The sequence below is a fragment of the Ambystoma mexicanum genome, chromosome 6q (assembly GCF_040938575.1).
Source record: "Ambystoma mexicanum isolate Mex_15411 chromosome 6q, UKY_AmexF1_1, whole genome shotgun sequence".
Lineage (NCBI taxonomy): Eukaryota > Metazoa > Chordata > Amphibia > Caudata > Ambystomatidae > Ambystoma > Ambystoma mexicanum.
In genome coordinates, this window is record NC_090937.1 from 1,142,583,184 (window position 1) to 1,142,605,522 (window position 22,339).

At 53.0% G+C, this 22,339-nt stretch overlaps 1 protein-coding gene across 3 annotated transcripts in view; it reads right to left on the reverse strand.

Moving 5' to 3' along the window:
• KCTD8 (potassium channel tetramerization domain containing 8) overlaps positions 1-22,339 on the reverse strand; it is a 967,462-nt gene that overhangs the window by 492,976 nt on the left and 452,147 nt on the right. The window lies entirely within an intron of this gene.

Genomic DNA, 22,339 nt, shown 5'->3' on the forward strand with positions numbered 1-22,339 from the left:
GACACGCATACGTTCATTGTGTTACTGGATGCCACAGCGTAGTGCAGGGTTTTCCATCAGCACACGTGGTCTAGGAGGGGTATTGTGCACTTTCCTTAACTTTTCTGGGGTGCGTTGCGTGACCCGTCATCTTTCCCCAGGGGTGTCATATAGCCTTGCCACTGCACTAGGGTACGAATACCATCTGGTACCCAACCCCTTTGACACCCAATTGCCCAGGACAATTGTGCACACCCACTCCCATACGCACAATACCATCAGTGCCATGGTTGGGAGGCGTGCAAGCCGTAAGGGTGGCAAAGGTGGCCGAGCCACACGTGGTGGCCGTGGAGGATCCAACAGGGGACGTGGTTGTGACTTGCAGGGCGCCCCTGTTCCCCCCAGTCTGGAGGAACAGTCAGGGACACCCATGCCCCCCCCCCCCCCCCCCCCGTTGAGAGTCATGTGGCTGATACCAACCCTGATCAGCCCATGTCGGACCAGGCCATTGTGGCACCAGACCTGTCCGAGGGTGATTCCATCGCTGACATCCAGGTCAGCAGGTCCACTGTACGTGCACCGGTGCACATTGGTGTCATCAGGGCACGCGCATCTATGCCAGATAGGTCATCTGCTGGCCCCCGTAGCCAGGGTGTGGCTCAATCCACCCCACCTCTCATACACCCTGCCAAGACTGTGTCGGTCCTAGTTCATGCACCTCAGATCAGGCCTGACCCCATCCCACTACCCCCAATGCCTGCACCTACTCCCATGCTGAGTGGGCAATCACACACACCCAGTACAGAGTCCACCACGGCTCCTGCCCCTAGTGTCCACAGCGGCGTAGGACACTCTGGATCCCCACCCCCTTCCAAGCGCAAGAGGAAGAGTGCACGTCCGGCACAGGCTGATGCCCCAGACACGGCTGCACAGTCCGGCCCATCAAGGAAGCCAAGCTTCACAGACGCCGAACTTAATGCACTTGTTCAGTATGTGTCAGATCATGATAGGGAAATGGTCATCGTTGCAGGGTCCAAGACCACACATGCCAGACGCCAGGCACACTGGCAGACCATTGCTGACAGAATAAGTGCCCTTGGAGTAGTGAGGCGCACAGCTAGTGATTGCCAGAAGCGCTGGAATGACCTTAAGCGCAGGGCAAAGGATAAGCTGGCCTCAAGTCATGCCGCAACCTTGGTGACTGGAGGTGGGTCCCCAGCACAGGAAATAGAACTCACACCACACGAGTCCGTAGCTGGATCCTACGTCACCGAGGGACAACTCCAAGGTGTGGGAGACCTCCCTGATTACGAGGCATCATCCGGTGAGTGCACATGCATGTGTGTATCATCCCTGTGCATGTTGTGTGTGTGAAGCATTCATGTTGGGTGCCTGTCAAGGGGGTGTGTGGCAGAGTTGATAGTGGCACCCATGTGCCTCATCCAGTATGTTCAGTGCAACACCATCTGGCCACAGCACTATCCCTACTGGCAACAGTGCACATATGGGCCAACACCATGGAAGTTGCCCTTGATTAGTAATTTTGTCACTACATTGTTGCTCATACTCCCCTGTCTATTCATCTGATGTCTTACATACCATTCCTCTCCTTTCCCCCAGCCATTCAAGTTTCATCTTCACATGCCTGACATGCAATGATACCACATGCTAATGCGTCCTCTGTATATAAATGCCTACCAACATGCAGTCATAATGTGGATGTAGCCTTGAGATCCACCTCCTTCCTGGGTCCTTTGGTACCGTCTGGTTTCGAGCCCCATTCCCTCACACTCCATGCTGCTCTTCATGGTCTATCTTCCATGACTTCTACAGTTCAGACCATCGTGCCCTACGCACGACACCTGCTTGCCAAAAGTCAAATGAGGGCAGCCTGCCCTCCAATGCGACCCACCCTATTGCTGACCAGTGCATCTGAGCCTACTCTAAGCTAACTCTCACTGACATCTGCTCATACATGCCTTTGCCTGTCCCATAGACCCTTCACATGGTCCCTGTCCTCTCTCCTTGCTCCTCTTCCACCATCATAGGTGGGACCCGTTGGGGTGTACTCCTGGCCTCCTTCCAATCCTCAGATACCACTAATGATGTGCATGGTAATGGGAGCGTCTCAGTCCAAGGCCCTTAGGCCAACCTCAATCTCCTTGAGAAATGCTACCCACATCTCATCAACTTCCTTACCTCTCCTGCTGTCCCCCCTCCTCTCTCCTCATCAATCCTGCACTGCCTCCCTGCACCCTCCCATGAACCTTCTCCGCCTCCCACTCCAACTCCTACACATGCGGCACCTCTGATCTCTAGCACTCCCCGTAAGTCCTACAAGGCTGTCAACCTCCTCCACAATTACACTCCTTTCACTGCGGCTGCATCAGGCATTCCTCCGATAACTGTCACTTACATGAGGTTATGCACCTTGACATCCTTGGTCTCATGGAAACATGTCAGACGGCCAGCTCTGTCTGCATCCTTGACCCTCTCCTTGGCCCGCCACCACTGTGCAGGGGGGGTGTGCCCTTGGCTTCCCTGAGGGTATTCCTGCCACTGTCACACCTACTTAGACCTACTCCACTCTGGAATGGCTTGTGTGAGGTTACTGTCCACCACACCTTGACATTCCAAACAGTGCGTACTGTGTCTGGGAAAACTGGTCAAATGTACTACTTCCTTTCTGAGTGTCCTCACCTCTCCTCCTCACTCATGTCCCCAGACACAGAATTCCTCATCCTTGGTGCGGTACGCATCCACCTGAATGCCTGTTGACGCCCCCACGTGACCTTTCTGTGACCTCAGCAACTCCCTCTCACCCTCTAGACTCCCGTCTGTCCCTACTCATTCTGCAGGGCACACTCTTGATGCTCTGATCTCATCTGACTTTCCCCTCTCCGTCCATCTCTGCACTCCTCTCTCCTGGAGTGATCACATTCTCCTCTCCTCCCAGCTCACCCTCAACACCCCACAGGCAAAGCCACCCTCACCACTGTCACACACCTTCTTTGTATTCCGACCCATGAAGTGTGTGTCAGTCGAGGCTCATGCTGCCAAAATGTCCCCCCCATCCAGCTCCCCCTTAGGCTCACTCCCATCCTGACAGGGCCCACTCCATGCTCCACTCCATGTCAGGTACACTGGATGTCTTAGCCACGGTCATGACCACCTGTCTGAAGCCCCATGCCAATGCAGAGTCCTGGCATGACTCGGATCTTGGGAACCCAAACCACAGGTGCCGGGTGGCAGAGAGGGAATGTCCTGCATCATGGCCATCCTCTGGCAAACTGGCCTGCCACATGCTCCAAAGGCAATAGCGCCTCACCCTTCTCACCAAGATGAGATCCCCAATCCAAGGGCACATATCTGCGGCATGTGACAACTCTGCAGGACACATAGAAATCTGAAAGGACCTTGCCGAGCCAGAGGCAGTGTGTACCTCCTCTGTCCCCTCCGAGCCCACAGCACAGCATGATTGTCTCTGTAACCCTATAGGCCACCCCCCCAGCACTTGTCTGCGCCTAACACCATCTGCCCTTGACGTCAAGTCCTACTTACCTTGTACAGCACTTCCAGCCGCCACTCCCCCTTGCACTTCATTGTGCCACCCACCCCTGCACTTGCGTGACATGAATGACACCAGCACCAGTAGTATTGTTGACTGGCATCCCCTTCTGCCCCACCACCCCTCAGTGCTCCGCTGCACCTACAAACATTACTTGACCGGTGCTTCACGAATGCAAAATTATTCCGTTACAGGTGTTGGGGAGGTGGAATCACAATGTTTACTGCATTATGTTGATCTAGACAAGGCACTGTGCATCGTTGCCAATTTGGACTAGCAGATCCATGTACAACATGTATACTAATTGATGTGACGATGCAATGTCAGGACCAGAGTGGTTGAAATCCAAAAAAGTAGCCCTCCTCTCCCTCCTCACTTGGTGGCTATGTCACATGCCATGTGTGTGATGGCATGTGCCTTTGACATGGCAATCACCGCCCAATGTGTGATGGCAGTGCTAGGCATCAAGGTGAGCAGGCGTTGCTGTCCAATCAGTACATAGTATGCCCTGAGCCTCCCCTACAGACCCAGTGATGGTGAATGCATAGGAGGACTCCCAGTCATGTAGGACATGTGTCGTAGGACTACTGCCTATGTTGTTCATCAGCCCTTGTTGCATGCCATGGTGCTAATGCCTGTTTCCATTTTTCTCTTTCATGTCTTTGCAGGGGACGAAGCACTTGTTGATGCTGGGGATGTGGTGGTGGAGCCGTCCCAGGAGGGCAACCCGGGCCGACCTACCACAAGTGAGGGACGTGGTGTGTTTGTGGGTGAAAACCCACAAGTGCTGCAGGCCGTGCTGTCGAGGGGTGTCTCTGGGGGTTCCTCCCCCGAGCAGTATTCAGGTGTAGACTCGGAGGATGACACCTATGTGCAGTCGCAGGTGAGTGTTCTTGGGAGAGAATCTCCTCTGTCCGACCCACCTGCAGCCAGGCCATTGGCCTCAATGGGGATGTCAGTGTCGGCAGATCAGCCTCCGGTGGTTACGGATGCAGGGCCACACCACCCAATCTCTGATCCTGTTCCTGGGGCTGCAGATCAGAGAGGGAATGCAGTCCTGCAGCCTGAGGCCTTGCCGGCACAGCAAGGCGCAGTCCGCCTTGCCCCAGGCAGGTGTGGTGCCCGTCAACGTGGTGGCCGTATGCCACCTGGCAATACCGTATGGGAGCAATCCATCTACGGTATGGCCACCCAACAGGCAGCATCATCCGAGATGATTGCACAGGCCATGGATAGGGTGGCCACTTCCATTGTCCCCCCAGAAAGGCTGATGGAGCGACTGGAGCAGGCTACAGAGTCCATCTGCCAGGCACACAGGGAGGATATGTTGGCGTCCAACATGGACAGGCGGGCGGCACTGGCGACTCTGGGGGAATCACTTTCCATGGAGTCCCAGCGCCACAGGGAAGCCCTGAGGGAAGAACTCCGTCACCTCAGGTCGACCCTGTTAGAGCTTGAGGCTTCATCCCATAGAAGGACAGAGGAGCAGCTGGAGCGTCTGACACGGACGCTCTCGGCCGAGATGCAGGCAACTCGTGCGGAGGTCAGGTCATCCCGGGAGTTACTGCATGGGGACCTCCGCATGATTATAACCCAGAACCAGAACTACCAGACCCGCCTGCTTGCAGCCATGGAGGAGCAAACTCGTGCTTTGCGTGGGCTGCCTCCCATTGTCACACCATCTTCTGAGGCAGCTCCCCCACCTCCAGAGTCAGCTGCAGGGTCTGGGCAGAGCCATAGCGACTCATCTCCCACAACAGAGTAGCCGTGTGGGCCACGAGCCTATGGGGTGTTTTCCTTTCCCATGATCCACACAGGTGGATTGTGGCGTGCATCCTGTCCTCGGACCTCATAGGTGCCCCCCCCCCCCCCGCCGGCCCTTTCATGGCCATTTTTTCTCTTTTTCATTTTTATTTTGCAAGAGTGTTGCCTTGTGTGGGTACCTGGGCATACACTGTATTGTGGCTGGGCACATGCAGGCTTGTCCTGAGTTTGGTTTCGATGCTTGGGTAGCAGACATCCACACCCCTCCTGCTTCCCTTTCCATGGGCTTGCAAAGGGTGTGCCCAAGTGACAGCAAATTACACGGTGACATTGGACTCCCATGAGCTGTTGGCCAGTCCATAGTCAATACTGTGTAGACATTCATAGTGTTCATTGTTGTTGCACCTAACTATGCATGATGGTATGATATGTGCCTCTACTTACATATGTTGCTCATGTTTTGCAGGTATTTCACACAGATCTTCACAAGGGCATACTCTCTGGAGTCACACTACATGTCGGTAGATGTGCACTGACACTTTTGCATGGCGCCATCACTGTACACCTGGACGGTGAGGACATACCAGCAGATTCAGGTAATGAGACTACCATTGATTACATGCAATGTGTCTTGTTTGGGTGGGCTTCAGGGTGGGTTGGTGTGTAATTTGATAGAAATTACTCTTACACAGGTGTGTAGTAGTGGGCCCAGGGCGGTTAGCTGCTCAAGTGCGGCTATGTTCCATTTTGGGCACTGCTATTTGTGACACTGGTGTCATGTTGTGATGGCCAGTTTGTTTGCTGTCACATACCATGACATGGTGTCCTCAGTGGCGGGACTGTGAAGGGAGTGGGTGACATGGCAATGTTGTCATGTAGTGAATCGCCTGTGGCAATGCATTTTAGATTGATGGAGTTGTGTCTTTGCATTGTGATGCATAGCTGGTGTATGTGTAGCTAGGGGTGCACACATATTGACACTTCCATGTTAACAATCTCAGGCTGATGTGTATCTGACAGTTCATTGTCAAGTAATTTGCAGACATTGTCAGGTAGAGTCATCATTGATTGTCAGATGGCATGTGCCAGAGCAGTGTGCACTAGCCAGCACTGTGATTCCTAGGTGAAGAAGTTGGCCACCAGTTGCGTACGGGCTGCCTCCCCCCGTGCCCTTTCCCCTCCCATGCGCAGCGGGCGTGCATGTGGTTGTGGGTGTGGGGGCACCACCATGTCCACGGGCAGGCCCCGGCGTGTTGCAACGTTGTGCAGGACACATGCTGCCACTATGATCCTGCACACTATTCGGGGAGCATATAACAGCTGCCCGCCAGAACGGTCAAGGGAGCGAAAGCGTGACTTCAGCACTCCGAATGTGCGCTCCACTATGCCCCGTGTAGCAATGTGGGCTGTGTTGTACCTTACCTGGGGTGGCGTGGTGGGGTTCCGGATTGGGGTCATCATGTGGGGGCTGATAGGGTAGGCACTGTCCCCTGCGGAGGTGGTGATGGGTATCATTAGTGGTGTTGTGTCATGACCCAGTATCTGACATGCATGCATGTGGAGTGGCATTCATGCTCACCAAGCAGCCATGTATCTCCATGCTGGCCAGCCTCTAGGTCCCGGCATAGGGTAGACATTCTGTAGATGAAGCTGTCGTGGGTGGACCCTGGATAGTTGGCATATACTGATGTGATGATTCCCTTGCCATTGCATACAACTTGGACGTTGATGGAATGCCAGTGCTTGCGGTTTCGATAGATGTGCTCTGTTGCCCTGGGAGGACGTAGAGCCACATGTGTGCAGTCAATAGCACCAAGCACTTTGGGGATTTGAGCCACACCATAGAATTCCTGGGTGCACGTCCGCCTTTCTGCATGAGTCCTGGGGAGATATATGTGCCTGCGGACTGAGGGCCGTGCAGTGATGATGTTCAAGACCTGGTGTAGGCAGCGTGACTGCGTGGCCTGTGACACACCACCCACTATGGCACTTGTCCGCTGAAAGGATCCAGTGGCCAAGAAGTGCAGTACATTCAGGACCTTCTGCAGGGGGCTGAGTGCTTGGGAGCACAGGGTGGGTGATGTGAGGTCATCCTCCCACTCACTGACCAGGTCCAGTATGATGTGTGCTGGAAACCTGTACCTCCCATACACCTGGTCATCAGGCATCCCGAATAGGCTGGTTCTGGGTGTGAATATTCTGGCCCTGACTCTCCTCCTCATCCTCCTTTGGTAGCCCACTGCCACTGCTGCTAGGAACGGTATGTTCATCCTGGCATCTGGCTTGTTTATTGAAAAGTGCGCAAATTAATGCCTTGCGCGTGTAGTAGGCAGCGTGTGAGCCTCGCACCCCTGGAATCGAGTTCCCACTCCAATCGCGTGTATATATTCCCACGCTGCAGGCATACAGGTGCGCTGACGTACTTGCCTGTGTAAGGGGCCGCGCGGCCCTGAAATACACGTACATAGGCCAATGGCGTGTACGCGCACTTTTGGCCAATTACACGCGATGAAATACACGTACATAGGCCAATGGCGTGTACGCGCACTTTTGGCCAATTACACGCGATGAAATACACGTACATAGGCCAATGGCGTGTACGCGCACTTTTGGCCAATTGCACGCGATGAAATACACGTACATAGGCCAATGGCGTGTACGCGCACTTTTGGCCAATTACACGCGATGAAATACACGTACATAGGCCAATGGCGTGTACGCGCACTTTTGGCCAATTACACGCGATTACACTCAGACGTGCAGGATTTCCACGTGTGCTCCATCTTCACGTGCTGAGTGGGGAACGCCCGTGCGGATCACGTCAGACGCGCTCACGCGATGAGGGACTCTGGTCCAATAGAATCGCGTATGCGTGCTGACGCACTTACGCGCTAAGGGCCTTTCCTCGGATTTCACGCTGACGTGCAGGAATTTCACGTGCCAAATCACTCCGTATCAAGCTGGCCACCCGAAAACACACGGAACACCACGCTCCTGCCCCGAAGGCCGAGTTACTGCCCCCCAAGTGCCCTGAGCAGCCTCCCACGTGCTATCTGCTGCTGCCTGCCTGCCTGCCTGCCTGCTGCCACCGTGCCCTGCCATTTGGTGCCTGCACATCAGCCATCTGCAGGGGTCCAGTTGCTGTGTCCACCCCTGCTGGAACTGAAGACTCCCAACTGGGATTACATCGCTCCACAGCCCAGCCCCAGGACCCAGTTGCCCACCCACACCTGCCTCTGGGGTTGCCATGTCGGGCACTTCTACATCTGGCACCAGTGGCAACCCCAGGCCAGAGGGGCAGAGGGGCACCAGCTTCACTGCCACCGAAGTTGGTGTCCTGGTGGAGCATGTCCTGGGGCAGTATGATGCCCTCTTTGGATCGTCCCGCGCCAGCAAGGAAGGACGGGAGAGGATCTGGGCCGACTGTGTGGTTGCCATCAACGCGGAGGGGGTGGCAACCCGCAACGTCTTGAAGATCAAGAAGCGCTGGGAGGACTTGAGGTCCAGGACCCTTGTGAAGGCCCGGCGCCTCGTGGAGGGGGGCCGGGGCCACATGAGTACCATCCAGAAGAGGGTCCTGGAACGCGTACGCCCAGCGCTCCACGCCCAGATCCTTGAGAGGGAGACCCGTCTGGAGTTGAGCGGTAAGTGTCCAAGCATCACTGTGTGAGACAGGGCATGTTGCGGTGAGCTGGTTCTATGATACTTGCCTGTATGTGTGCCATGTGCCATATATGCATGTATGTGTGCTGGGACATCATGGTACTGCCTGTGCGACCAGTGATGTGTGACCCACATGGTTGTTGCATGTGTAGAAATGCGGCATGGGGAGCACTATGCAGATTTGGGACATGAGAGCATGGCAGTCTCTGTACCTGGACATGGATGGGGGTGAGGATGGGTGCTGATGCCAGGTACATATATGGTAGCCATGTCTGTGTGCCTGACCTGCATGTCTGTGACTTGTGCATGCCATGGATGCATGACTCATGTGTGTGACAATGCACAGATTCAGTGACGCACCCACCTTACCCTTGTTTTGCCTGTGTTTGGTGTGATTGTGGCCAGATGGATGTGACTGAGGTGTAGTGTGTGCATGTGATATGCATGAGCCATTATGCATGTGAGTTACATTTCATTGAATGTTTCAATTGTCATTTGGACATGCATGGAAATGTGCATGGCATGCACCATGCCTGTTACTGTGTGTGTTTCGCCTGCACTGACCCATGTGTTGTGGAGGGACATGATGGAAGTGTACTTTGACAGGGGTGCTCATCTGCTATTGCTTCCTGTCTAGGGGACCATTGTACAGTAGCCTGATGCTTGTGTTCTTTGTCTCCCTCTACACAGCGGCTAGTGAAGAAGAGGGCGGAGACGGCGCTGTGGAGCAAGGCGGCGGGGATGCCCCCACGGCTGCAGCGGAAGGGGTGGGTGAGCCCCCACAGGGGCCTGCTACGGCGGGAGACGGTGAGGAGCCATCCAGGTTGGTGGTTTGCACAGAGGAGGAGGAGGCCGACACTGGTGCACACATGGGCCCTGGTGGGAGCATCCCTGCTGGTGCAAGTGGTGCAGTCCAGGGCCAGGGGCAGGAGGCAGCACAGGTCACCGTGGAGGGGCCTGTGCATGTCGCTGTCCCTGACCCTGTGAGTGCACCACCATGCACCAGCAGGGATGCCCCGTCCCAGGCCCGTCCGCAGGTAGAGGGGATGTCCATGTCAACTGACTCCCCTCCACCTGCGGCCGTGGGAACCCCTGGCCGCGTGGAGCAGGTCCTGATTGGGGTCGCGATGCGCACGGCTGTGATTCGTGATGCCGTGCGTGCTTCCCGGGAGGAGCACGCACGTCATCACGAAGTGCACCGTGCCGACGTGGCCCAATTGGGATCGGCCATGTTCGGGGGGTTCCTGCATGTGTTGGCCAATCTGACGGCCCTCTCCTCCTCTGTGCAGGCTATCCACCAGTCGTTCTCCTTGCCGTCTTCCGGCCCAGATGCCACCATGGCCCCCTGTGGACCTGCCCCAACCAATGCAGCCAGCTCGGTGGGGATCCCATCCCTGCCGCAGTTGGGAGTCGGAGGTCCAGCAGGGGTGGACGACACAGCAAGTGGACCCCAGCAGATGGAAGATGTGCCGGCATCATCGGGCAGGGCACGTGCACGACGGCGTCGGTGGTTACCATCAGCCTGGATGCCGTCGTGCTGGCAGAGGCAGTGGCGTCGCAGGCAGCAGCGGGCTCGACGTGGGAGGCATCATGGCTCAGGGCCATCAAGATCGGAGGGGCAGGCATCGGCCGGAGGGCAGGGCAACCCTGGCATGGCGGTGTGTTCCGTGTGGGAGGAGTTTGGCCAGCGGATAGATGCGGAGCGGCAGCGGGCGGAAGAGGAGCGGCTCGCCATGGCCAGGGCGGAGATCTCCATGCATCAGGCATTGAGGCGGGCTGCGTGCCTCGAGGAGGCTCGCAGGGAATTTGGAGAGCACATGGGGTTGTCCCTGCGAGACCTCGGGGCCAGGACTGAGTCCCGCCTCCAGGACATAGACATGGAGTTCGAGGATGCCCTGGCCAACATCACCAAGTGAGCCGCAGGACTAGCCCGCTGCCTCTGTATATAGTTTTTTAGTTAGTTAGTGCTAGGTTTCCTTTATTTGAAATTTTTTTTTGGACCGCTTGGACAATGGCCACTTCTTTGTACATATTTTTTTAGATAGTTAGTATTAGGTTTAATTAGTGCTGTTGGGCTCATGGACCCTTGAACAATCCTGTAAATATAGTTATTTTTTTTGTGAGATAATTTATTTTTACTTTCATATTGGTCACACCATGACGTAATGGTTTATGTTTCATTTCATTCTACTTGTGTTTACTTTGGACAAAATCGATTCTTTTTTCTATCCTTTGTTTTTTGGTTTCTCATTTTTGTTCCCGGACATGGACCTTTTATTTGCTTTCCCAGATAGTTGTCAGAGTTTACTTTATTTTTATTTTTTAATACATTTTTATATTATCTTACACTTGTGTCATTTTTTCTTTGATTTCTTACATGCCATGATATGGGTTTTGACATTGACTTGCACCCATTGTGTATGTGTGTGTGGCGGACATGTGTTCTTTTGCTTAGTTGCCTTTGGGGTTGTGTCATGTGATTGCATTCACTATGTGGGTGCATGCAATCCTTGCCTGGGTGTTTGTGCTGGGTATGCTGGTCATTACTGCCATTATTGTGTATCGTCAGGACCAGGGGCCAGGGGGACATGGGTGGGGGCCTGCTGGCAGGTTGCCCACAGTGCTGGGGGTGGGGGTGGTGGGAGACATGGGTTGCCCATGGGTGGGGGCCTGCTGGCAGGTTGGCCACAGTGCTGGGGGTGGGGGTGGTGGGAGACATGGGTTGCCCATGGGTGGGGGCCTGCTGGCAGGTTGGCCACAGTGCTGGGGGTGGGGGTGGTGGGAGACATGGGTTGCCCATGGGTGGGGGCCTGCTGGCAGGTTGCCCACAGTGCTGGGGGTGGGGGTGGTGGGAGACATGGGTTGCCCATGGGTGGGGGCCTGCTGGCAGGTTGGCCACAGTGCTGGGGGTGGGGGTGGTGGGAGACATGGGTTGCCCATGGGTGGGGGCCTGCTGGCAGGTTGGCCACAGTGCTGGGGGTGGGGGTGGTGGGAGACATGGGTTGCCCATGGGTGGGGGCCTGCTGGCAGGTTGCCCACAGTGCTGGGGGTGGGGGTGGTGGGAGACATGGGTTGCCCATGGGTGGGGGCCTGCTGGCAGGTTGGCCACAGTGCTGGGGGTGGGGGTGGTGGGAGACATGGGTTGCCCATGGGTGGGGGCCTGCTGGCAGGTTGGCCACAGTGCTGGGGGTGGGGGTGGTGGGAGACATGGGTTGCCCATGGGTGGGGGCCTGCTGGCAGGTTGCCCACAGTGCTGGGGGTGGGGGTGGTGGGAGACATGGGTTGCCCATGGGTGGGGGCCTGCTGGCAGGTTGCCCACAGTGCTGGGGGTGGGGGTGGTGGGAGACATGGGTTGCCCATGGGTGGGGGCCTGCTGGCAGGTTGCCCACAGTGCTGGGGGTGGGGGTGGTGGGAGACATGAGCAGGTGTGCAGGGTAGTTCCCTGTGGTGTGTGCTGCCTGCAGGGGCCGTGGAGGGTGTACAGGTAATGCCTGGGAGCACACAGCCAAATCGCGTGTGCAACTTCCCGCGCACCCCTCGATTCCACGTTCCCTGCCATATCGCGTGTGGGACTTCCCGCGCGCCCCTGGAATCCACGTACCCGGCCATTTCGCGTGTGCAACTTCACGCGCACCCCTCGATTCCACGTTCCCTGCCATATCGCGTGTGGGACTTCCCGCGCGCCCCTGAAATCCACGTACCCGGCCATATCGCGTGTGCAACTTCCCGCGCGCCCCTGAAATCCACGTACCCGGCCATTTCGCGTGTGCAACTTCCCGCGCACCCCTCGAATCCACGTTCCCTGCCATATCGCGTGTGCAACTTCCCGCGCACCCCTCGATTCCACGTTCCCTGCCATATCGCGTGTGGGACTTCCCGCGCGCCCCTGAAATCCACGTACCCGGCCATTTCGCGTGTGCAACTTCCCGCGCACCCCTCGATTCCACGTTCCCTGCCATATCGCGTGTGGGACTTCCCGCGCGCCCCTGAAATCCACGTACCCGGCCATTTCGCGTGTGCAACTTCCCGCGCACCCCTCGAATCCACGTTGCCTGCCATATCGCGTGTGCAACTTCCCGCGCACCCCTCGATTCCACGTTCCCTGCCATATCGCGTGTGGGACTTCCCACGCGCCCCTGAAATCCACGTACCCGGCCATTTCGCGTGTGCAACTTCCCGCGCACCCCTCGAATCCACGTTCCCTGCCATATCGCGTGTGGGACTTCCCGCGCGCCCCTGAAATCCACGTACCCGGCCATTTCGCGTGTGCAACTTCCCGCGCACCCCTCGATTCCACGTTCCCTGCCATATCGCGTGTGCAACTTCCCGCGCACCCCTCGATTCCACGTTCCCTGCCATATCGCGTGTGGGACTTCCCGCGCGCCCCTGAAATCCACGTACCCGGCCATTTCGCGTGTGCAACTTCCCGCGCACCCCTCGAATCCACGTTCCCTGCCATATCGCGTGTGGGACTTCCCGCGCGCCCCTGAAATCCACGTACCCGGCCATTTCGCGTGTGCAACTTCCCGCGCACCCCTCGATTCCACGTTCCCTGCCATATCGCGTGTGCAACTTCCCGCGCACCCCTCGATTCCACGTTCCCTGCCATATCGCGTGTGGGACTTCCCGCGCGCCCCTGAAATCCACGTACCCGGCCATTTCGCGTGTGCAAATTCCCGCGCACCCCTCGATTCCACGTTCCCTGCCATATCGCGTGTGGGACTTCCCGCGCGCCCCTGAAATCCACGTACCCGGCCATTTCGCGTGTGCAACTTCCCGCGCACCCCTCGATTCCACGTTCCCTGCCATATCGCGTGTGGGACTTCCCGCGCGCCCCTGAAATCCACGTACCCGGCCATTTCGCGTGTGCAACTTCCCGCGCACCCCTCGATTCCACGTTCCCTGCCATATCGCGTGTGGGACTTACCGCGCGCCCCTGAAATCCACGTACCCGGCCATTTCGCGTGTGCAACTTCCCGCGCACCCCTCGATTCCACGTTCCCTGCCATATCGCGTGTGGGACTTACCGCGCGCCCCTGAAATCCACGTACCCGGCCTTTTCGCGTGTGCAACTTCCCGCGCACCCCTCGATTCCACGTTCCCTGCCATATCGCGTGTGGGACTTACCGCGCACCCCGGTATGCACGCACACGTTTATTTTTTCTCTCTGCGCGTGTCTGTGTTTGTGGGTACCCCTTTGTACGTCATTTGTCCAGGAGGGCAACAGTATTGTACATTGGTTATGTCTGTATATAGGTGCTATTTGTTGGCGCGCCTTTTAGCGCACATTTCTTGCAGGCGCAGACACGCTACCGCCTGCTTTCTTGTGGCGGTCGTGTTTGTGCCTGTTTGTGCCTGTGCGCTGCTTTGAGCGTGCGCTTTTTTGCCCTATTCTATTCCATGAATACGTGTTGTATGCGAGCGTGTGGGCGTTCCGCGCACTTGCCTCCTGAACTTTCCCCGTGCCGCCCACATTCTTCCCCATTCCGAGTGTTGTGCCCCATTTTATTCCCCATTCCGAGTGTCCCGCCCTGTGTTCCGCCTACTTTAGAGCTGTGCGCTGCGCTCGGAGTGATGGCGCAGTGGCCGTGGCGCACGACGTTGGTTGACCTGTGCGCCGGCCTGCGCCGCCCGCTTTTTCGGCGCACGTCCTCTGCTTTTCTTGCGCACGGACTTCCATGAATCGACGTGCGCTGGTTTCCCTGCGCTTTGCGCTGATTTTCGGCGCAGCGCACGTATTGGCCCCTCTGCGCCGGGATTTTCGGCGCACATTTATTCCATGAATCGGCCTGTGTATGTGTTAAATTGTTTTTTAACTAACCATCGAGATGTTTTACATATAGGTGAATTGAACATAAATCAGACATTCTCTTCCAACAATAATACTCTAGCATAGCAAAGCCTTTCCAAGAAAAATATCTTACAATGATCCAAATACCAGGTTTTGTACGGGAGATTATTCACACACATCCACGTAACAAAGACTCTGCAAGACAGCTACTATGCTATGAAAGTCACTTTATGTATAATGAACTTATATAGTTACATTTCATACGTAATTTGAATACCTTTGTACCTTTTGTTATCATGACAATGTTGGCAGGCTTCAGGTATTAACCGCACAATAGTCTTTATTCATGTTAACGTCCTTTCACTACATCACTTCCTATTTCAGAGGGTGCTATTTTCCACTCTCTGCTGTTCGACTACTTGAAACCTCCTCTGTTCAGATCATTATGTCAGTCAGTCTGAGGTAAGGACAGCATTTTGGAAATAATCCTTTGCATTAGTATTTCATCAGAAGATATGAAATCTGTCCATTGATTGAGTTCACATGATTTATGTACCTTAGAGCACTCCGAAACAAGTTGTGCAAGTCTGGACAACATCAATTTGACTCCCGAAATACATTATTTACCATAAAAAGACTATATAAAAAAGTATTCTGTAGTTATAAATGGATAACATTGACTTATTGGTCTTCTCTGTGATTAAAGTGCATTTTTTGGGCAAGCAACAAGAAAAAGCTCCAAAATTGCATATGTTACTAAAGGTGGTGGTGTCAGACTAAGAATGAACTTTCAGTAGGACTGCTAGAAAATGTGAACCAACATTTGTTTGATGTCTGTAATACAAGGCAGACCCCCTAGGAAACGTAATGATAATAACAAGCTATTTGAGTTACACAGGCAGTGTGCCAAGGGATTAGAGAAGTGTGCACCCTTAAACCCAGGGACACCCCCAAAAGAAAACTCTCTCCAATCATGTGTTCATTTGGTCCCTAATTTGATCATGATTTAAATCACAGTTTCTTTAGTTATCTATGTGGTTACAGAGGGCACAAACAGAAGCTACCCAGTTTACGAGAATTGTGTGTTTCTTCTGCTGACTTCTCTGACATTTCCTAAGGACATCTTACCAACTTGTTCAAAAGTTATAAATGTAAGAGCACAATTCAGTCAAAACCCCAAGTACTTTAGAGCGACAACACAGCATTTCTTCTCCTCCTTCCTTCTCTTCTGTAGTGTAAATAGTTGTTAATGGGTGAGGAGGAACCTTCCCTGGATTCAGGAAATGCTGTGGGGGAACAGCTCACACCTGGGCATATGTTAATCCCTGACTGCCCCTCCCTACCCTTGGATGGACAGCCTTTAGAATCTAGATGAATAACACATGGATGTCCTTTCCCGGCTCCCATCATTTTAGCTGTGGCACAAGTAATGAAAACCCCATGAGTCTCTTAGCGAGAAAGTGGTCAGAGAGACTACAAACTTGAGCTAGCAGACTTATTGGAAAGCCCATCATATGTCTCAGCCCCATAACCCCTGTCAGTCACTGCCAACACCCCGCTCATCACCATCCTGCCGCCATCGTACTACCCCATGCCCTTTTTTACGTCAAGATACAGCACATTTTGAGGATTCCCCATCTTTTGTGCTCTGTGTTTCATCATGAAGAATCCCCTGCAGTGTGCAGCATCACTGATACCAAAGACCTGGTGCCATATCAAAATCTGGTACGTTTGTGTCTGTGGGTGGTGGCTTTTCACTGCAGATTGTGTGAGATGAGATTGGGGCTTGAGGGAGACAGCAAGATAGAACTCTGGGTGAAATGACCAAGTATTATAACCCCTACCAATGCCTGATGAATTCCTGAAAAACGCTTTGATTGCCTTGAAGGGCAGCATTCCCTGCAGACCACTGAGCACAGCACCTGAGCATGGTAGAGTGACCCTTGAGACATCTCTCAACCTGCCAACCAGAATGCTAAGCAGAATGCTAAGCCAGGCAACATGGATGAATCTGGCCCCAAATGTTTAAATAGCCCTTTCTCTGAACCCACAGCTCTTGCCTCCCATTACCCTTAGCTGTTGCTTATGGAAATTGACAGGAGTTTACAGACTGTCTAGGCCTTCCCCCCTCATCAGTTCTGCCTGCACGCAACACAGAAGGCAGGAGTACAAAGACCACCTCAAAATAAAGGGGGGGCAGCCCTGCTGCATGCTGAATTCTAAGCAGAAACGCCTCTGATGGCTTGGAATTAGTTGATCGATGTGTCTTTTCACCAGCACACCAAAGCAAATTGTACCCACAAACAGATAGGGGACCCACACTTTTGCAACCATGGAGAAAACGCTAGTTCACTGTATGAACTTCCTTCTGTTTGTCTGAGAAAAGAGCAGCCAGAGGTGCCTCAGAATCGTTTATCAACCCTTAAGGGTCTGATCAGGTTCAATAGCGTTTTTCCATTGTTCCACATATGTCTGCCTGTAATAAATGTACTACCTTTACGCCTAGGCTGTAATGCAAATCTGCAGACTGGTTGATGTGGTTTTATTGGAGAAAGTAAACAAATGTTGGGTCCCATTGATATGCAACTAGTTCTAAGTGGGTGGGTAGATTTAGATGGGTTTAATGTGCATGTATTTAATTGTCCAAATGACAGAATGTGCTAGATGAAGGGTTGGTGATTATGGGTAACATTGAGTTGGGTGCAAGAACAAAATCTGCAGAGTTGGTTGGAGGTTTGACCTTCTTGTTGCGAGAATGTTGAGAGAATCTTACTTATGCGTACAGTGGGCGAATAGCTGTAATGACCATTAGCGAAAACTAGCCATTGCAAGGGATGAGGCGAATTCATATGGATTGCGCTAAATATCATCTAATGGAGAAGTACAATGTTCGGAGGTTATAGGAGGCATATTTGTAGCCTGCACAACCCCATTGGGATGTTCTGGAATTGATGTTTCTGTTGTTCTTACTGGTTGGCTGGTCTCAATCCTATTGAACACATTCTGGTTGTCTTAGGGGACAGGCAACAAAAGTAGAGTGAGGATTAATATTTTAGGGATTGTAGAATATTGGTGCAGGCTTTTTAGAAACGAATAGTTGGGAATAGTGATGATTGTGTATATATTGTATATCAGAATCATCTTGCTGGATGGCGAGGTGTAGTGCTCTACATGCAATTGATGCGCCAATGTGGTTTGTCTGTGTATGTCATTGTTATGTGTTGTCTTGTATATACTGTTGTGATACGCAATCCTCTGATATTTAAATGCTATATTATAGTTGGACATTGTTATGCAATTGCACCTCCATTTACACTTGCATTTCTGGGAATATTATCATGATTGACTCCTTTAATGCTTCTGTAGAATACCTGACCTCTTATGTCCTGTCTTGGAGAAAGAAGAGGGAGCTAGGTGGCTGGATACATTTTGATGAGCGAAATAAACTGGGTGACCTAAATATCTGTTCATGGAATGTTAAGGTCCTTAACAGTCCTGGGAAGAGGATGGAAGTTCTGACCAGGTTGAAAAGAGAGAATACGGATATTGCACTTGTGCAGGAGACTCACCTATTAGAAGAACACAAGCAGCTCCTTAGGAACACTCTGTTTACTAGAATTTTGTTAAACTGTCATAGTTCCAAATCGAGGCGAGTGGGAATATCATTACGTAGGGGTCTGAATCTGAGCATAGAGAAAATAGTAATGGATGGGGATTGAAGGGCGAGCAAAGTGTTTAATGAGTTCTTACATAGCCTGGACTTAGTTGATGTTTGTAGGTTCATGCATCCCGGGATGAAAGAATTTTCCTTTTTTTTGCTGGTATTTGATTCACACTCAAGGATGGATTATTTTCTAATCTCGGATAGGTTTGTTGAAAGTGTTTCCAATGTAGAAATTAAGGAAAGAGATATTTTAGATCACTCCTTAATGGCGATGCGGCTGAACATGGGAATGGAATGGTCTAGAACTACTAGGTGGTACTTGAAGACTTACATATTGCCGGAACAAGGAGTACTTGAGTCTCTACAAGAGTTTACTAAGAATTTCTTTAGCATAAATGAAGGATATGCATTCAATTTAATGGTTTGGGATAGCTTTAGGGCATTGATTAGGGGGGAGCTGATGAACATCACAGCCCGCACGAGGAATTAGGGGATGTTTGAACTTAAGAGGCTGGAGAGTGAGTTGAATACTCGTCAGAAAAAATATCAATTGGCAAGGAGTATCGAGGATAAGGCTGATGTGGAGAGTTTAAGGGATTGCCTTAAACAGGAGATGGATTCCCAGTATGAGAGAGGTATGTTCTTCATGAGGCAGAAATTCTGGGAACGAGGGGACAAGAATGGTAAACTGCTAGCAAATAGGTTGCATGGTTTAACTGACAATTCCTTTGTGCACAAAGTAGAGGGAGATGTGGGAGAGTATTACATTTTATAAAATGAGATAAGTGAAAGTTTTAGGAAATTCTATGAGTCACTATACAGGGAAGATCAATTCCCGGCATTTCAGATATGGATAGGTTTTTTGATAAAAATTACTCTGCCAAGGCTGTCTGAGGACCAAGCTGTAGCTGTTGATGATGGACCCATTACTGGGGAAGAAATAATGATGGCCATCAAACAGCTTAATACAGGTATATCACGAGGCTTGGACAGTCTTCCAGTTGAGTTTTACCGGGCACTGGGTCATGTGTTGTCACTGTCTTTATGTACCCTATATAATGGTTTTATGTCTGATGGGATGCCATGCCCTACGATGAAAGAAGCATGCATTATGGTGATCCCGAAACCAGGCAAAGACCATAAAAAATGTTAAAATTATAGACCAGTGTCGTAATTAAACATTGATCTCAAAATATTCACTTGTATAATGACCAATCGGCTGGAAATGTGTATTGGAGACCTGCTTAGTAAATCTTAAGTTGGCTTTATGAGGGGCATATATGGGTATGACCATCTGAGGACACTAATAGATGTAATGGAACTCCCGAAGGAAAAGGTTTGAAATGCGCTTCTCATTTTTATGGATGCAGAAAAGGCCTTTGATCGGGTTAACTGGACCTTCTTGGATCATGCACTTAGGGAAATGGGTTTCGGGGATACCTTTATTAGAGTAATTAAAATGCTGAATCCATCTCTTAGTGCTAGAGTCTGGGTCAATTGTGTTATGTCTTCTCCATTTTTCCTGTCAAGATGCACTCGACAGGGCTGCCCATTGTCGCCATACCTATTTATCTTAGCAATAGAACCACTGATTGTGTATGTAAAACAGGAGCAGAGTCTTCATGGGCTTAAATTTGGACATAGTGAAATTAAAATCTTGTGTTATGCAGATGATATGACCATCATTTTGACAAACCTGATGGAAGGGAGTGAAAGATTTAAATGCATGTTCAAGAAGTGGGATCATTGTCTGGCCACACGATAAACTGGGGGAAGACCGTGGTCTTTCCCCTAGATGTTGGCCATCCAAGGAGCAATATGGGGTCTTGGAATTGTCAGTGGGAAATGGGGGCAGTGAAATATTTGGTAATCTACTTACAGGCCGATTCATGGAATAATTAGCGCGGCGCAAGTGGGCAAAAACGTGCGATTCGCAGTGGAATAGCGAAAATCGCAGTGCAATTGCGAAAATCGCACGAAAAGCAGCGCACGTCGATTCATGGAAGGCCGTGCGCGAGAAAACCAGCGGATGTGCGATAAAAAAGTGCGCGGCGCACGTTGGCGCACAGGCCATCTAACAGCGTGCGCCAGGTCACAGTGAAAATCGCACAGGCCACAGCGAAATTCGCACATAGCGCGGCGCACGCAACAAAAGTAGGCGGAACACGGGCGTAACACTCGGAATGGGGAACAACTTGCCAAAACGTGGGCGTCACGGGGGAAGTACAGGGCACAAGTGCGCGGAACGCCCACACGCTCGCCTACAACACGTATTCATGGAATAGAATAGGGGAAAAAAGTGCACGCTCAAACCAGCGCACAGGCACAAACACGACCGCCACAAGAAAGCAGGCGGTAGCGTCTCTGCGGCTGTAAGAAATGTGCGCCAAAAGGTGCGCCAACAAATAGCACCTATATACTGCCATGATGAATGTCCCATACTGTGGCCCTCCAGGAAAAATGACGTGCAAAGGGGTACCCACAAACACGGACACCCACTGACAAAAAATACGTGTGCGTGTATACCGGGGTGTGCGGGAAGTCTAACACGCGATTTCAGCAGGGTACGTGCATCACAGGGGTTCGCGTGAAGTTTCACACGCGATCGGGCCTGGGGGAGCGGGCTACGTGTATATCAGGGGTTCGCGTGAAGTTTCACACGCGATCGGGCCTGGGGGAGCGGGCTACGTGTATTACAGGGGTTCGCGTGAAGTTCCTCACGCGATCGGGCCTGGGGGAGCGGGCTACGTGTATTACAGGGGTTCGCGTGAAGTTCCTCACGCGATCGGGCCTGGGGGAGCGGGCTACGTGTATTACAGGGATTCGCGTGAAGTTCCTCACACGATCGGGCCTGGGGGAGCGGGCTACGTGTATTCCAGGGGTGCGCGGGAAGATCCAGGGGTGCGCGGGAAGTTCCACACGCGAATAGCCTGGGGGCGCGTGTATTCCAGGGGTGCGCGGGAAGTTCCACACGCGAATAGCCTGGGCGCGTGTATTTCAGGGGTGCGCGGGAAGTTCCACACGCGAATAGCCTGGGCACGTGTATTTCAGGGGTGCGCGGGAAGTTCCACACGCGAATAGCCTGGGCGCGTGTATTTCAGGGGTGCGCGGGAAGTTCCACACGCGAATAGCCTGGGGGCGCGTGTATTTCAGGGGTGCGCGGGAAGTTCCACACGCGAATAGCCTGGGGGCGCGTGTATTACAGGGGTGCGCGGGAAGTTCCACACGCGAATAGCCTGGGCGCGTGTATTACAGGGGTGCGCGGGAAGTTCCACACGCGAATAGCCTGGGCGCGTGTATTTCAGGGGTGCGCGGGAAGTTCCACACGCGAATAGCCTGGGCGCGTGTATTTCAGGGGTGTGCGGGAAGTTCCACACGCGAATAGCCTGGGCGCGTGTATTATTAGGGAGAAGCCCGAGGTGGAGAAAAGGGCGAGGCTGTTTTGTGCTGTGCGGCTGAGAGACTATTCGATTCACTACTATACCTGCAGGAATAAGGAAAGGCGAAGCGCCGCTCCAACTCGCATCAGTCTATCAGCAGGAGCCGATAGCAGTTGAAGCGAGCGGTGTGCTTCCCCATCGCTTCCCCATCACGTGACACGCGTCACCTGACAGCTGTGTGACACGCCCACAGGAAGTGCCTTCATAACCAGCACTCCGGCGCCCTTGTGGCGAGAAGCCCGAGGTGGAGAAAAGGGCGAGGCTGTTTTGTGCTGTGCGGCTGAGAGACTATTCGATTCACTACTATACCTGCAGGAATAAGGAAAGGCGAAGCGCCGCTCCAACTCGCATCAGTCTATCAGCAGGAGCCGATAGCAGTTGAAGCGAGCGGTGTGCTTCCCCATCGCTTCCCCATCACGTGACACGCGTCACCTGACAGCTGTGTGACACGCCCACAGGAAGTGCCTTCA